Genomic DNA, 18,448 nt, shown 5'->3' with positions numbered 1-18,448 from the left:
CCCAAATGTAGAACATTTCCCTTAGATGGGACGCTCTCTCTCTTTTAAGGCTGACATCGATACAGAGATTCTAACATTACGTCCAATCTGCGAGTGGCACCTTTGGACTCCAGAGGATGAGAATGCACAATTGTGACATCTGTGCTGATCGCAAGATCCTTGAGTTCAAGGCATGCATCGTTCAGCCTCTTCTATATGACTGTGAAACCTGGATAACATAGAGCTGCCACTTCAAGACCCTTTCAGCACAGTTTTGTCATGGATTCTCCACATCAGCTAGGAGGAAAAACCTCCTAGCATCAGCATTGATGCCATGATGATTTGAAACAAACCCCATTGGGCTGGCCATGTACTTTGGATGCCTAAGTTATGACTACCAAAGTAAATTTTTGCCAACTCAAGGAAGGCATCTGATCAAGAAGTAAAAGGAAGCATTTCAAAGACCTTGAAATGTTCCTTCAAGAAATACTACATCGAGGTCAAAGTATGGGATATCCCCATTCAGAAGAAACCAACTTGGTGAATCTCCTGTATGAAGGCACATAATTCTTCAACAGCACCAGACAAGAAGTTGAAGTGTGGGAAAGGAACTGGAGAAAGGAATGCTGGTGTTCTCAAGGCCAAGACCACTTCCATCACACTGAAAGACCTCCTAAACATGTGGTCAGATATGTGGCTCTAGTTGAGGCTAATCAACCCGCACAGAGCTCATGACCTGTGATATGGAATTTCCAAGCTGGGCAATCATACTCATCAGCCAGTGATGGCTCTTAATATTGTGCAGAATGTGATTTGATCACAAATGAGTACTGTGTGTAGCTTTGAGCATTGCCACAGAAAGACCAGGTTTTATAGAATAATCAGAATGGTGCTGCATGAGAAACTGGAATTAGGAGGAGATAGGTGATACTTAATTGTTATTTGTTTCTGGGCCATTGGCATCGCTAACTGGGCCAGCATTTACTTCCCATCCTTAGTTACCCTTGTAATTGGTGAATCAATGTAGCCCATGTGCTGTAGGTAGACTCAGTCAGTCAGGGGAGAATTTCCAGGACTTTGACCCAGTGGTAGTGAAAGAACAGCAATATATTTCCAAGTTGAGATGGTGAGTGGCTTAGACAGGGTGTTGTAGGTGGTGCTGTTCCCATATATCTGTTACGCTTGCCCTTGTAGATGAAATTTGTCATAGGTTTGGAAAGTCCTGTCTCAGGATCTTTTGCAGATTTCTCAGTGCATCTCATAGATGGTGCACACTGCTGCTATTGAGCACTGCAGGGAGGAGGCTGCTTTTTCCTGGATGGTGTCGAACTTCTTGAGTGCTTTTGCATCTGCACCCATCTAGGCAAGTGGGGATTATTCCACCATTCTTCTGACTTGTTCCATGTAGCTGGTGGACAGGCTTGGGGAATCAGGAGGTGAGTCACTTGATGCAGTAATCGGAGCTTTGGGCCTGCTCTAGTAGCCACTGCATTTAAATAGGAAGTCCAGTTGAATTTCTGTTCAGTGGTAAAACCCGGGATTTTGATAGCGGACAATTCAGTGATGGTGACACCTTTGAATGTCAAGGGACAATTTATGGATTTTCTCTTCCTGGAGATGGTCATTACCTGGTATTTGTGCAGTATAAATGCGACTTGCCAATTACCAGCCCAAGCCGAGACATCGTTCTGGCCTTGTTGCATTTGGACATGGACAGATTCAGTATCTGAGGAGTGGTGAATGATGCTGAATATTCTGCTATCCCTGGTGAACATCCCCAGTTCTGAGCTTATGATGGAGAGATGATGGGATAAATCAGCTGAAGATGGTTAGGCTTCGGACTGTACCCTCAGGACCTCCTGCAGGTGACCTCTAACAACCAAAATGCCAATCATGAGAGGCGATGACCTAATGGTATTATGACTAGACTATTAATCCAAACACTCAGGTAATGTTCTGAGGACCTGGTTCAAATTCCACCATGGCACATAATGGAATTTAAATTCAATGAAAATCTGGAATTAAGCGTCTAATGATGATCGTAAATCCATTGTGGTGAGTTTCTGCTGGATTCCCACCAGCTCCAGTTATGCGAGCGCTCTTTGATGCCACACTCGGTCAAATGTAGCCATCCTTAGCTCACCTCGGGAATTCAACTCTTTTGACCATGTTTGAACAAAAGCTGTAATGAAGTCAGGAGCTGATGAGGTGGCAGAATTGAGGATCTTCTACAGGGATCCGAGGGATGTGGCATATCGAGATTTCCAGAAAGAATTTGACCAGTTGCTGCATAAAAAAGTGAACCAGAAGGTTAGATCCAAGGGGATTAAGGGTAGAATATTGGTTTGAATAAAGGGCTGGCTAACTGACAGAAAGCTGAGTGTCAGGATAAATGAGTCTTTGCCTGGATGGTGAATTGTTACTGGTGGGTTGCTGCGGGGTTCAGGTCTCTGACCTGAACTATTTGTAACGTATACAAATGATATGTAAGCAGAGACAAAATGTAACATAACAGAATGCGTGGATGATTCTGAAAGAGATGGGAAAACAGCCTGTGATGTGAAATAAAACAGAGACAGCTGAATATTGACAGGCGAGGAGAATGGACCAGAATCTGGCAGGTGGTTAATGTGCATAAGCACAAGGCTTGCCTATTTTGTCCATGAAAAAATGGGCGAATTTTTATTTAAATGGAGGGAAGGTTCAAAGTGTGTCAGTGCAGAGTTGTCTGGCTGTCTTTGTAGCTGAAAGTGGGTATGCAGGAAGAGCATAGCATAAGAAAGGCAGATGGAACTCTGGCATTTATCACCAAAGGACTGGCTCATTAAAGTAACACAGTGTTTTTCCGAACACATTGGGTGTTGGTGAGACCAAAGTATTGTGTCCAGTTTTGATCCCCTTACTGAGGATGGATACATCTGCACTGGAGGCAGTTCAGAGGAGGTTGGACTGATTGATTCCCGGGATGAAAGGGCTGTCATATGAGAAGTTGCTGAGTAGCTTGTGCCTGTACTTGCTGGTGTTCGAGAGAGTGAGGGGGTGGTTCTGATTGAGGTATATAAAATAGTAAAGGGGATTGAAAAGATGGGCATTGAGCACATGTTCGCCATTGTGGGACAGTCTCAAACAAGAAGCTGTAGCTATCGAGTGAGAGATGGAATGTTCAAAATGGAGATGAGGAGAGAGTTGTGAATCTGTGGAATTCATTGCCCCTGAATGCAATGGAGGCAGCACCAATCGACCGATTCAAGAAAGAAATAGATATGTTTCTGATGAAAAATAGGGAGAAAGGGCCATGGGGAGCAGGCAGGAGAGTGGAGTTGAGATCAGGAAAGGATCAGCAACCACGGCTAACAAGATAAGTCAGGGACAGGATGAAAGCAAAAGAAAAAGCATAAAATGTGTTGTGGTTAGTGGGAAGCCAGTGGATTGGGAAGCCTTTCGAAAACTAGCGGCGGACATGTAAAAAGGCAATAAGGGGGAAGATGATGAAATTTGAGGGCAATATTAATGAGGGTAATATGGAAAAAAATTGCATGAGTTTTTTTCAGCTAGAAAAGGTATGAGAAAGGCAAGAGTACAAATAAAGAGAACAAAGAAAATTACAGCACAGGAACAGGCCCTTCGGCCCTCCGAGCCTGCTCCGATCGAGATCCTCTGTCTAACCTGTCACCTATTTTCTAAGGGTCTGTGTCCATTTGCTCCCTGCCTATCCATGTACCTGTCCATAAGACCATAAGACATAGGAGTGGAAGTAAGGCCATTCGGCCCATCAAGTCCACTCCGCCATTTCAGTCATGGCTGATGGGCATTTCAACACCACTTGCCTGCACTCTCCCCATAGCCCTTGATTCCTTTTGAGATCAAGAATTTGTCGATGTCTGCCTTGAAGGCATCCAACGTCCCGGCCTCCATGCACTCTGCGGCAATGAATTCCACAAGACCACCACTCTCTGGCTGAAGAAATGTCGTCTCATTTCAGTTTTAAATTTACCCCCTCTAATTTTAAGGCTGTGCCCACGTGTCCAAGTCTCCCCGCCTAGCGGAAACAACTTCCTAGCGTCCACTCCTTCTAAACCATACATTATCTTGCAAGTTTCTATTAGATCTCCCCTCAACCTTCCAAACTCTAACGAGGACTATCCCAGGATCCTTAGCCGTTCATCATACGTTAAACCTACCATTCCAGGGATCATCCGTGTGAATCTCCGCCGGACATGCTCCAGGGCTAGTATGTCCTTCCTGAGGTTCAAAATTGGACACAGTATTCTAAATGGGGCCTAACTAGAGCCTTCTAAAGCCTCAGAAGCACATCGCTGCTTTTATATTCCAACTCTCTTGAGATAAACAACAACATTACGTTCGCTTTCTTAATTACGGACTCGACCTTCAAGTTAACTTGTAGACAATCCTGGACCAACACTTCCAGATCCCTTGGCACTTCTGACTTGCGAATTTTCTCACCATTTAGAAAATAGTCCATGCCTGTATTCTTTTTTCCAAAGTGCAAAACCTCACACTTACTCACATTGAATTTCATCAGCCATTTCCTGGGTCACTCTCCTAAACTGTCTACATCTTTCTGCAGCTTCCCCACCTCCTCAGTACGACCTGACTGTCCACCTATCTTCGTATCATCGGCAAACTTCGCCAGAATGCCCGCAGTCCCTTCATCCAGATCATTAATATATAAGGTGAACAGATGTGGCCCCAACACTGAACCCTGCGGGACACCGCTCGTCACCGGTTGCCATTCTGAAAAAGAGCCTTTTATCCCAACTCTCTGCCTTCTGTCAGACAGCCAGTCCTCAATCCAAGCCAGTAGCTCACCTTGAACACCATGGGCCCTCACCTTGCTCAGCAGCGTCCTGTGAGGCACTGTATCAAAGGCCTTTTGGAAGTCTAGATAGATAACATCTACTGGGATTCCCTGGTTTAACATACTTGTTACCTCTTCAAAGAATTCTAATAGGCACGACGTCCCCTGACTAAATCCATGCTGACTTGTTTTAATCTGACCCTGCACTTCCAGGAATTTAGAAATCTCATCCTTGACAATGGATTCTAGAATTTTACCAACTACTGAGGTTAGGCTAATCGGCCTGTAATTTTCCATCTTTTGCCTTGATCCTTTCTTAAACAAGTGAGTTACAACAGCAATTTTCCAATCATCTGGGACTTTCCCTGACTCCAGTGACTTTTGAAAGATCACGACCAATGCCTCCGCGATTTCCTCAGCCACCTCCCACAGAACTCTAGGATGTAGCCCATCGGGGCCAGGAGATTTATCAATTTTTAGACCCTTTAGGTTTGCTAGCACTTTCTCTTTTGAAATGCCTACCGTACTCAACTCTGCCCCCTGACTCTCCCTAATTGTTGGCATACTACTCATGTCTTCCACTGTGAAGACTGACGCAAAGTACTTATTGAGTTCTTCAGCTATTCCCTGATCTCCCATTACTAGCCTTCCAGCATCAATTTGGAGCGGCCCAATATCTACTTTGGCCTCTCATTTGTTTCTTGTGTATTGAATGAAGCTTTGACTATCATTTCTAATATTACTAGCTAGCCTACCTTCAAAATGATCTTCTCCTTCCTTGTTGCTCTCTTTGTTATCCTCTGTCTGTTTTAGTAGCCTTCCCAATCTTCTGATTTCCCAGTGCTCTTGGCCACTTTATAGGCTGTCTCTTTTACTTTGATATATTTCCTGACTTCCTTTGTCAGCCATGGCTGTCTAATCCCACCCCAGATAATCTTTGTTTTCTTTGGCATGAACCTCTGTACTCTGTCCTCAGTAACACGTATAAACTCCTGCCATTGTTGGTCTACTGTCTTCCCCGCTAGGCTCTGCTTCCAGTCGATCTTCGTCAATTCCCCTCTCATGCCCCTGTAATTACCTTTATTTAACTGGAATACCATTCCATCCGATTTTGCCTTCTCTCTTTCAAACTGCAGACCGAACTCTCCCATATTATGATCACTGCCTCCTAAGTGTTCCCTTACTTTAAGATCTTTTATAAAGTCTGGCTCAGTGCATAGCACCAAGTCCAGAATAGCCTGTTCCCTTCTGGGCTCCATCACAAGCTGTTCCAAAAAGCCATCCTGCAAACATTCCATGAACTCTTTTTCTTTGGATCCACCAGCAACATTATTCACCCAATCCACCTGCATGTTGAAGTCCCCCATGATCACCGTGACCTTGCCTTTCTGACGTGCCCTATTTATTTCTAGGTGCATCTTGCGCCCCTCATCCTGATCACTGTTAGGAGGTGTGTACATAACTCCCATTATAGTTTTTTTTGCCTTTGTGGTTCCTCAATTCCACCCACATAGACTCCACATCTTCTGACCCTATGTCATTTAGTGCCGTAGATCTCATTCCATTCTTAATGAACAAGGGAACCCCACCCGCTCTGCCCACCTCCCTCTCTTTTCGATATGTTGTGAATCCTTGGATGTTTAACTGCCAGTCCTGAGCTCCCTGCAACCATGTCTCTGTGCTGCCTACCACATCATAATCATTCAAGAGGATTTGTGCTGTTAATTCATCTACTTTGTTGCGAATGCTAAGAGCATTTAGATGAAGTGTCTTAATGCAAGCTTTCTTATCAATATGAGAGAGGTTGGACATGCCAAGATGCCTTAAGTTATCCTTCCTTTTTGCTGTATTCCTAGTCTGCCTCGAGCTTAAATCCTCCTGTACACATGCTATCCTGTTGCTTATCTTTCCATTTAACTCCATACTCCCTGTCTCTTTCACTTTCCCTTCCCCCCGACTCACGACTTTAAAGTCTGACTGACCACCCTATTCATCTTTTTTGCGAGAACACTGGTTCCAGATCGGTTCAGGTGGAGACTGTCCCGATGGTACAGATCCCCCCCGGTTCCAAAACTGATGCCAATGCCCCATGAAATGGAATCCCTCTTTCCCACACCAATTCCTTCGCCACATGTTTACTTCCCTAACTTTCTTTTCCCTATGCCAATTGGCACGTGGCTCGGGCAGTAATCCAGAGATTATGACCCTTGAGGACCTGTACTTCAATTTCTTTCCTCGTGTTTCATAATCCCTGAGCAGGACCTCTACCCGAGCTTTGCCTATGATGTTAGTCCCAACGTGGACCACAACAACCGGATCTTCCCCCTCCTGCTCCAGTATCCTTTCAACCCGGTCGGAGATGTCTCGCACCCTGGCACCGGGCAGGCAACACACCGTGAGGGACGCCCGATGCAGCTTGCACAGGATACTATCTGTCCCTCTAATTATAGAATCCCTGATAACAACTACCTGTCTTTTTGCTCCCCCCCCTCTTGAATGACCTTGTGCGCCACGGTGCCATGGTCAGCTGGCTCATCCTGTCCACAGTCCTTTTCCTCAACCGTACAGGGAGCAACAATCTCATACCTGTTGCAGGTATCTGTCCAGATATATCTGAAAAGACGCTAATGTGTCTGCGTCTACCAGCTCCGCTGGCACCGCGTTCCAGGCACCCACCACCCTCTGTGTATAGAACTTTCCACGCCTATCTCCCTTAAACTTTCCTCCTCTCACTCTGAACTCATGACCCCTAGTAATTGAGTCCCCCACTCTGGGGAATAAGCTTCTTGCTATCCACCCTGTCTCTCCCCTCATGATTTTGTAGACCTCAATCAGGTACCCCCAATCTCCATCTTTCTCATGAAAATAATCCTAATCTACTCAACCTCTCTTCATAGCTAGCACCCTCCATACCAGGCAACATCCTGGTGAACCTCCGCTGCACCCTGCCCAAAGCGTCCACGTCCTTTTGGTAACGTACACAGTACTCTAAATGTGGCTGAACCAAAGTCTTATACAACAGTACATGACCTGCCAACTCTTGTACTCAGTACCCCGTCCGATGAAGGAAAGCATGCCGTATGCCTTCTTGACCACCCTCTTCACCTGGCTTGCCACCTCCAGGGAACAATGGACCTGAACACCCAGGTCTCTCTGTTCATCAATTTTCCCTAGGACTTTACCATTTACTGTATAGTTCGCCCTTGAATTAGATCTTCCAAAATGCATCACCTCACATTTGCCCGGATCGAACTCCATCTGCCATTTATCTGCCACACTCTGCAGTCTATCTATATTCTGCTGTAATCTCTGACAGTCCCCCTCACTATCTGCTGCTCCACCAATCTTAGTGTCATCTGCAAACTTGCTGATCAGACCACCTACACCTTCCTCCAAATCATTTACGTATATAAACAACAGTGGTCCCAGCACAGAACCTTGTGGAACACCACTGGTCACAGGTCTCCAATTTGAGAAACTCCTTACTACCGCTACTCTCTGTCTCCTGTTGCCGAGCCCATTTTTTTTTTATCCATCGAGCGAGCACACCCTGGACCCCATGCGACTTCACTTTCTCCATCAGCCTGCCATGGGGAACCTTATCAAACACCTTACTGAAGTCCATGTAAATGACATCTACAGCCTTTCCCTTTCAATCAACTTTGTCACGTCGTCAAAGAATTCTATTAAGTTGGTTAGACATGACCTTCCCTGCACAAAACCATGTTGCCTATCACTGATAAGCTGATTTGCTTCCAAATGGGAACAGATCCTATCCCTCAGTATCTTCTCCAGTAGCTTCCCGACCACTGACGTCAGGCTCACTGGTCAATAATTACCTGGGTTATCCTTGCTAACCTTCTTAAACAAGGCGACAACATGAGCAAGTCTCCAGTCCTCCGGGACCTCACCCGTGTCTAAGGATGCTGCAAAGATATCTGTTAAGGCCCCGGCTATTTCCTGTCTCGCTTCCCTCAATAACCTGGTATAGATCCCCACCTTAATGCCTTTTTGGAGACCCAACACTTCATCCTTCCTTGTGTCAACTTGACCTGGAGTAAGCAAACATCTATCCCTCACATCACCATCTGTCATGTCCCTCCCCTTGATGAATACCGATGCAAAGTATTTGTTAAGAATGTCAAGATAATACAATGTGAGGCTGGATGAACACAGCAGGCCAAGCAGCATCTCAGGAGCTTTTGTGCTCCTGAGATGCTGCTTGGCCTGCTATGTTCATCCAGCCTCACATTGTATTATCTTGGAATTCTCCAGCATCTGCAGTTCCCATTATCTCTGTTAAGAATGTCACCCATTTTCTCTGACTCAGTGCATAACGTTGCTTCTTTGTCCTTAAGTGGGCCAATCCTTCCTCTAGTTATCCTCTTGCTCTTTATATATGAATAAAAGGCTTTGGGATTTTCCTTAACCATGTTTGCCAGCAATATCTCATGTCTTCTCTTAGCCCTCTTCATCCCTCGTTTCAGATGCGCTCGAAATTCCCCGTGTTCTTCCAAAGAATCATCTCTCTTCAGTCGCCTGGACCTAATCTATGCTTCCTTTTTCCTCTTGGCTAGTCTCACAATTTCATCTGTCACCCATGGTTCCCTCATCTTGCCTTTTCTGTTCCTCATTTTCACAGGAACATGTCCTGCACGCTAATCAAACTCTCTTTAAAAGCCTCCCACATATCAAATGTGGATTTACCTTCAAACAGTTTCTCCCAATCTAAATTCCCCAGATGCTGCCAAATCTTGGTATAGTTGGCCTTCCCCCAGTTTAGAACTCTTCCTTTAGGACCACTGCCATCCTTGTCGATGAGTATTGTAAAACTTAGGGAATTGTGGTCGCTATTTCCAAAGTCACTCCCTGCTGTAATTTCAACCATCTGGCTGGGTTCATTCCCCAGCACCAGGTCCAGTATGGCCCCTTCCCGAGTTGGACTACATACACACTGCTCTTGAAAACCCTCCTGGACACACCTTACAAATCCTGCTCCATCTTGACCCCTAACACTAAGTGAATCCCAGTCAATGTTGGGAAAATTAAAATCTCCCATCACCACCACCCTGTTTCTCCTACACCTTTCCATTATCTGTTTACATATTTGTACCTCTATCTCACGCTCGCTGTTGGGAGGCCTGTAGTACAGCCCCAGCATTGTTACTGCATCCTTCCTATTTCTGAGTTCTACCCATATTGCCTCAATGCTTGAGCCCTCCATGGGGCCCTCCTTCAGTACAGCTGTGATATCGTCTTCGACCAGTATTGCAACTGACATTAAAAAGTAGCAGTAGATCACTGGAAAAGGAGGCTGAAGAATCAGTATGAGGAATGAAGAAATGGAAGAGGAACTGAACAGGTACTTTGTATCAGTCTTCATGGTGGAAAACACCCATCGCATACTAAAACTTTGAGAGTTAGGGGCAGTGGTGAATTTCATAGCCATAACTAAGGAAAAGGTGCTCGGGAAGCAGAAAAGTCTGAAGGTGGACCAATCACCCCTGGACCAGATGGACTGTACTGCAGAGTTCTGAAGGAGATAGCTGAGGAAATTGTTGAGGCATTAGTGGTGATCTTTCAGGAATCACTGGAGATAGGGAGGATCTCAGGGATTTGGAAAATGGCTAAAGCAACACCCCTGTTTATGAAAAGAGAGAGGCAGAAGAAGGGAAATTATAGGCCAGTTATCCTGACCTCAATCATTGGTAAGATTTTAGAGTCCATTATTAAGGATGAGATTGCAGAGACCTTGGAAGTACATGACAAAATCGGGCTGAATCAGCACAGCTTCATCGAGGGGAAGTTATACTTGACAAATCTGTTAGAATTCTTTGAGTAGAAAGTGAGCAAGTTAGACAAAAGCAAGCCAGTGAATGTGATTTGTTTGGATTTCCAGAACGCTGTTGAGAAGGTACCAAATAAGATGAGAGCCCATCGTGTTTTAGCAAGGTACTGCCATAGATAGAGCATTGGCTGACTGTCAGAAGGCAGAGAGTGTAGATAAAGGGGTCTTTTACAGGATGGCAGCTGGTGACTAGTGGAGTCCTGCAGGGATCAGTGTTGGGACCACAACAGTTCACGTAATACCTTAATGATATGTACGAAGCAACTGAGACATTGTTGCTGAGTTTACAGTCGACACAGTGACAGATGGAGGGACAGATAGCAGTGAGGAAGTTGAAGAAGGACTTGCATAGGCTCGGAGACTGGGCAAAGAAGTGGCAGACAGAGACTGTGTGGGACACTGTGAGGTTATGTGCTTTGGTAGGAAAAATGGAGGCGTAGATTATTTTCTAAATGAGAACGGGCATTTGAGGTCTGAAGCACAACTGTCCCTCGTTGCCCTTGAGAAGGTTGCAGTTAGTTTCCTTCTTGAACTGCTGAAAGTACATTTGCTGTTGGTTGATACAATGCCATTAGGGAGGGAATTTTGGATTTTGACCCAGCATGTTACCAGCTGAGCCTGAACATTGTCCAGTTCACTCTGCACAAAATAACCCTTTTTACCCCTGGAATTAACATCATGAACGTTCTGAGAACTGCTGTTGTAAGCATATCCTCGCTTAATAGACCAAAACTGTACACTGTGCTCCTTGAGTGGCGTCACCAATGTCTTGTGTGGAAAGATTTTCACTCCTTCCCTCCTTGAAATAAAGATTTGCACCTCACATGCCTTCTAAAATACATGCTGTGCATAGAAGCTAAATTTTTGTGCTTCATGTACGCCTTTTGGAAATCCAAATTAACGACATCTGCTAATTTCGCTTCAACGACCCGGTTTGTTGAAGAATTAGAATTCCTTGAAGTAGAAACTCAAATGGATTCACCATATTTTTAAATTTATCCTTTTCACTTAACTTATCAAATCTGCCTGAATATGATCTAAATGGTTTGCTGCTGCCTTCTCAATAATAAATTCTAGCAATTTCCCAATGACAAACTTTAGACGAAGTAAATTCGTACTTCGCTGCATTCTGCTGGGATCTTTCCACAATCTAGAAAAGATTACAGCCAATACATCCATTTGGGCAGCACGGTGACTCAGTGGTTAGCTCTTCAGCCTCACAGCGCCAGGGCCCGGGTTCGACTCCAGCCTTGGGTAACTGTCTGTGCGGAGTTTGCACATTCTCCCTGTGTCTGCATGGGTTTGCTCCATGTGCTCCAATTTCCTCCCGCAGTCCAAAGATGTGCAGGCTAGGTGGATCGGCCATGCTGAATTGCCCATCGTGTTCAGTGGTGTTTGGGTTATAGGGGTGGGGTGGGATGCTGCAAGGGGCGATGTGGACTTGTTGGGCTGTCGGACCTGTTTCCACACTGTAGGGAACCTAATTTAATCTCATCTCTGCAGTCAACTCTTATAATCCTCCATGTTATCATCTAATTTAGTCTGAAGGGATGCCTGAGAACTAACGAAGTGAGGGAACAGGTTTTATGTCTGTATTAATTGAGGATGAATTGAGTGTGAGTTGGTTGTATAAATATGGGAGCTAGTAATTAGGGGTTGAAGTTTATGGAGTATTATTAAAAGAAATAAAGCTCTGATGGTACGATGTGGGGTTGGACTCTTTGCATACCTGGGATCCAAGTCTTTAGGTCCCAGGGAACCTGTTAACTTCATCTTCTCAGTTTTCCTCAATGTTTCCTTGAGGATTTCCTTCTCCCTTTCGCTCCCTACTTTTCGCCCATTGATATTTTTTGTATGTTTTCTACTGTGAAATCAGATGGAAAATATTGGTTCAAAGCTTGTGCCATTACCCTCATTTCCCTTCATGAATTCCCCAGTCTCACCCTCTCATGAGCCATTATTCACTGTCTTTACTCTTTTCCTTTTGATACACTTGTGGAAGCCTTTACTGTATTTATATTAATGTCTCCCTCATTATTACTTTGGTCATCTTTTGTTCACATCTGAAATATTTCCAGTTCCACAATTTTCCAATCTTTCTTTCAATTTATACTATCTTTAACTTTCTTAGATAGCAACAGATGGCACCATGGTGCATTCTAGCTGTACATCCTTTCATTCTAAATTGACAATATTTTTGTTCAGAGTTATGAAATATCCCCTGAAACATCTGCCATTGTTTCTCTATGGTCTTACCTTTTAAACTGTTTTCCCAGTTCAACTCTGCCTTTATACTCCTGAATTATCTTCAATGAAAGTTTAAGATATTAAACAGTTTCAGACCGAATTCTCAACCTCGACCTTGATGTAAAATTCTCCCACATCCTGATCATTCTTATCCAGAGAATCCTATACTATTGATGAGTTGTATCTCAAAACATACTACCAGGTCTAAAATATCTTAATCCCTGCTTGGTTCCAGTGGTACAGTTTTAAGACTCCAAATGCATTCTGTGAATATATGCTGAGGGGTAGATAACTGCTCTTAACATCAAGGTGCCATTCAACCAAATATGACATCAAGGAGCCGTCGCAAAGCTGCAGTCAGTAAGAATCAGGTGAAAAACCCTCTGCTGGCTGGAACCTTACCATAAAGCAAGTGGTTGTGGTTATTGGAAATCAGTTGCCCCAACTCCAAAGCATCACTGCGGGGGTTACGTAAATTTGTGCCCTGAGCTCAACCATCTTCAACTATTTGATCAAATGCCATCCCTCCGTCAGAAGGTCGTACGTGGGGATGTTCTCAGTTGATTGTGCAATGTTCAGCACCACTCATAGCTCCTCAGATGCTGAAGTAGTCCATGTCCACGGAACATAACTAGTTTTGAGCTGAAGAGAAGCAAGTGGTAGTTGTGCTGCGCAAGTTACAGGCAATGAACGTCACCATTAAGGAGAATCTAACCATTGCCCCATGACTTACACTCCTTTACTGCCAATATTCTGAGGCTTATCAGGTTTCCAGAAACTGAATTGGACCAAACTTATAATTATTGTGACGACAAGAGCAGGTCAGAGGTTAAGAATTCTGCAGTGAATAATGAGCCCCCTGTCTACACAAAGCCTGTCCACCATCTATCAAGCCCAAGTCAGGAATGTAATCTCCACTGGTCAGGACTGGTGCAGCTCCGTCAACACTCAGGAAGCTTGAACCATATGGGACAAAGCAGCCTGTTGGATTGGTACCCCACCCACCACCTTCAACATCTGTTCTATCATCACTAATGCATAATTAGTGCCCCATGCAAGTTTCCCTCCAAGCCACACACACTATCCTGACTCGGAACGATATCACTGTTCATTAATAGTCATTGAGTTAAGATTCTGGAGCTTCTTTCTGAACAGCACTGCTCTAAGGACTGCAGTTATTCAAGAAGGCAGCTCACCACCACCTTCTCCAGGGTAATTGGGCTTAGCCAGCAACATCCACATCCCGTGAATAAAAAAGAATCTTCCAGACTACCTGTGCCAATTGAATTCACAGTTTATTGTAACATCTTTCTGACAAGATCCCATTACTTCTTGGTCTATAGCCTCTCTGCTATCCTGGACTGTATCTTCTGTCAGGGGATCTATGAATCTGAAACTGTCACAGCCGTGACTTCTTTCCTTTGCTGCTCCTTATCTCTACCCAAACTGATTCTATATTTTGCCTGGGAGCCAGTTAGCTCAGTTGGCTGGTTTGTAATTCAGAATGATACCAACAGCATGGGATACTACACTGTCTGAAGTTACAATGAAGGAGTCTCCTTCTCAACCTGTCTCCTCATCTGAGGTGTGGTAACCTTCAATTTAAACCACCTCCAGATATCTCTCTTGACTGTGAGAGCAGCCCTGTGGTCCCATCTGGGACTATAGTGACTTTGAATCTCCAAACCAAGATAATTTCTCACCAATGTATTGATCTCATCTTTGACACAGTACAGAAAACCAAAAAAATTAAACCCAATGAGATGAATTTTGGATCACTGGATTATATGGCAAAATTGGACAAAAAAATGCACTATTGTTAAAATAATTAGCAGTTCAACCAGAAAGGCCACGAATGTGAATCCTGGATCTGTGTATCATTTGAAATGACTTAATTGTATAGTTCTAGTATTTGGCCACAAGATGGAGAATTCTTCTCAGGTGATGTTGTAGCCAGAAGATAGAAAGATGACAGAAATGTTTGGAGAGATATGGGCCAAGCACAGGCAGGTGGAACTAGTTCAGTTTGGGATTGTGATCAGCATAGACTGGTTGGACCAAAGGATCTGTTTTCATGCTGTCTGACTCTATGAAACTGAAGCTTAATAGTCTGAAACTCACATTCAGACATATCTAACTTTATCATAATCTTACAGAAAGATAGCCGACTTTATCCCTCAGAGTCACCTCTCACAGACACTCACCAGTCTGTAGTTTCCTGGAAAGTCCCTGTTTTCCTGCTTGAACAGAGGAACGACTTTATCCACTCACCAGTCTCCGCAACCCCTCCAGTGCCTGGCAAGGATATCAGATCCTGTTGAAAGTGGTGTGTTGATGCATTTGTGTCATGATTGTGTTTTGTTTGAGCCCTAACATTGAAAGCAGTGTAAGAATGTCTTTGTGCAGCAGGCGAGGTGTGATGAGACTGAGCCTTCATACAATTGCAAGATGTTGAAAATTTGCCATTATTTATGAAAACAGTGATAAATTTCCATGATCAACATTTCTGTTACACTGCGATGATTATCCTGTGGCATGTAAAATCAGAAAGATACGATAAAATGAGACTGGGTCATATGCAGGGAGAATGTTTGCCTTTCATGTCTATAGAAGTAGTGAAATATTTCCATGAAGCTAAAAGTCACTTTTCCGTTCATTGAAGGACACAATCATCGCCTTGGAAGCTTCATCACGATACTACTTTGCATTTCTGAAGAGGGAAGAAGAAATCAACATGCAAATTCAATTCCATGGTTTTGGAAGTCCCTTTGAGAACACGATTCATTTGCGCCGGCATAATGCTCTGACCAAGAAAGAATTGAAGGTGAGTTTGTAGTTTGGAAGATCGCAGCAATTTATGCATCAACTTCTTCATCGATAATGTTCCATTGCTTTCAAACTGCATTTTCCTCTCTGCAAGATAATAACTGTTAGAACAAGCAACAGCATCGGTAGATGGTCTATGGGGAATGCAATGTTACAAAACCCGATCCATTCAACAACATATTTCAGATAAGTCAACAAATTAAATATTCCAGCACAGGATAAAACAAGGAGGATGAGAATGAGGAGGCAATAGCTCTGATGACAAAAGAACAGAAATTTACCTTTATCCATTCGAGCAAAAAAGCAGGCACACAAAGAAATAATCATCTAAGAATGCACGTGTGCAACGGAGGCTACAGGGGGACTAAGAATGCCGAATTGTTGTCATGCGTATTGCTGAAAGGATGATTGAAACAGAATCTGTGGTAAATTTGTTGAAATACAGATGATGCATCTCAGGATGTTGGAGGAAGAACATTTATGGACTGAGGCAAATTGTATTGCCCTTTTCAGGAGTTATTAGGTTCATAATGAATTGAAAGACTTCCTTCTGTGCTGAAAGCTTTAGTTTAGTTGCAGCTGAATCACAATTTCTGTTCCTGGTAGTATTTAGCAAAATGTTAAAAGTGAATGTCACTGCACAGAATTCCAAATATGACTCCAATCAGTAGAGAAAATATCCAAGGGGATATGTATCCTCTCATGTTGAACAGCGCAGCTACAGATACAATGGAGGCACTGATGATAATCTTCCAAGAATCCTTAGATTGTGGAAAATTCTCAGAGGATTGAAAGATTGTGAACAGAACACCATTATTACAAAGATACTTGGACAAAGTAGTAAGCATGTATTGCCAATTTAGGTCAACCTGGGTAGATGTTCATGCCTGCAATGAAAGATGAAATAACAGGGTACTTAGTGTGCTATAACATCCTACAGAGTTAACATCCTTTTATAAAGGGGAAATAATACTTGACAAACTTGCTACAGTGCTTTGAGAAGGAAACAAACATTACTGATGAAGGACCACCAGTTGATGTCGTACATTGAGATTTCAAAAAAGCATTTGATAAGGTGCAGCTCATAAGGTGTCTCAAAAGAAAAGAGCCCATGTGTTCAAGGGTAGTATGTTCGGATGGACAGAGGACTGCATCGTAAATAGAAGTAGAGACGTAGCAGCAGGATGGTAACTTAGAAGTCATGTACGGCCACAGAGCGAATGCTGCGGAGGCCGAACACCTCATGTTGACTGGGTTGATTTGAGAAATGGCAGAGGGGATTGCTATGCTTCTGAAAGTTGGGCAGGCAGGGACTACATTCATTGGCGTTTATAAGATTGAAAAAAATCTTATTTTTTCAACATGTAAGATTCTTAAGAGGCTTGATAGTGTATATCCGTAGAGATTACTCTCATTTGTGAAAGATTTTACGACCAGAGGCCACATTTCCAAATTGGTTGCCCATGAATTCAGGGAAGAATTACTTCTTTCAGGTTGTAGCAATTTATTGAACGCTTTAGCCAAGAAGATTTTAGAGGTAATGCCATTAATCATATGCTAGGCTGTAACGGCCAGGTTAATTTTTAAATCAAGAAACAATGATCATGAGAAAAGGGTCTCGGCCTGAAACGTCAGCTTTTGTGCTCCTGAGATGCTGCTTGGCCTGTTGTATTCATCCAGCTCCACACTTTGTTATCTTGGATTCTGAAGCGTCTGCAGTTCCCATTATCTCCGATACAAATGGACAGAGATGCCAGGGTTGGCTTGTCAGTAAGAAATGAGGTCGCTCTTGTGCTTGTTTATGAATGACTTGGAGGAAAGAGGTGCATGTGCTGTGGCTAAATTTGTAGATGACTGAAAAAATATTTAGAAAGACAAGGCATGGCACAGAAACAGAGATTTACCAGGATGTTACTTGGATCGGAATGTATTAGCTATTAGGAGGGTTTGGTGGAAATGCTGTGTCATGATAAATGTAATGAGATCAACCATGATCTCACCGAATGATGGAGGAATATTCAATGGGCCAAATGACTTTTTTTGTGAGCCTTCTTGTTTGACAATGCATTCATGAAGGTGTTTTTTTTCTCTCTCTTGGATAAGATGTGAAAATGAAATGTATCCGAGATAATGGGAACTGCAGATGCTGAAGAATCCAAGACCACAAAATGTGAGGCTGGATGAACACAGCAGGCCAAGCAGCATCTCAGGAGCACAAAAGTGCTCCTGAGATGCTGCTTGGCCTGCTGTGTTCATCCAGCCTCACATTTTGTTGTCATGAAATGTATACACTTCCTTTTCATCTGGGAATAAATAATTGTTCTGAACGATTTCCATTGACTAATAGCAATCTGACAAGCTTCGCAATGTAAAGAGATTTTTAGCTTCTTTTTAATTGTAAAGGTATTCTTTGGAATTAATTTGGCATATATTATTTGCATCTCAGGAAGTATGTTCATCACTGCATCTCAAAAAGTGCTCTGGTGTATGACAGCAGCTTTTTAAAGATCACTTCAATGGTTGTGATTTTCAGTTGCCATAACACACATTAAATTACACTGTTGGCCAATCTGTCCATGATTATTTCATTATCTTATGCTTCAAACAGACAAGGAAATATTGGTGATGCAATGAAGTGTTTGACTCTCAAATATAATTGCTGTTATAGTTTCCACTTGGAAGAAAGATTCACATCAAATTGACTGGTCAAGGAAATGGGACACTGACTG

General features: G+C 43.4%; 1 long non-coding RNA gene across 1 annotated transcript in view; it reads left to right on the top strand.

The window, feature by feature from the left end:
- LOC132209040 (uncharacterized) overlaps positions 1-15,694 on the top strand; it is a 433,067-nt gene extending 417,373 nt beyond the window's left edge. Inside the window, exon 10 of the long non-coding RNA XR_009445110.1 lies at positions 15,556-15,694. This is a non-coding gene — a long non-coding RNA (uncharacterized LOC132209040). The remainder of the gene's footprint in view (positions 1-15,555) is intronic.
- The last annotated feature ends 2,754 nt before the right edge of the window (positions 15,695-18,448 follow it).

This window comes from Stegostoma tigrinum, unplaced genomic scaffold (genome assembly GCF_030684315.1).
Source record: "Stegostoma tigrinum isolate sSteTig4 unplaced genomic scaffold, sSteTig4.hap1 scaffold_63, whole genome shotgun sequence".
NCBI lineage: Eukaryota > Metazoa > Chordata > Chondrichthyes > Orectolobiformes > Stegostomatidae > Stegostoma > Stegostoma tigrinum.
This window is presented reverse-complemented; position numbering and strand designations above follow the sequence as displayed.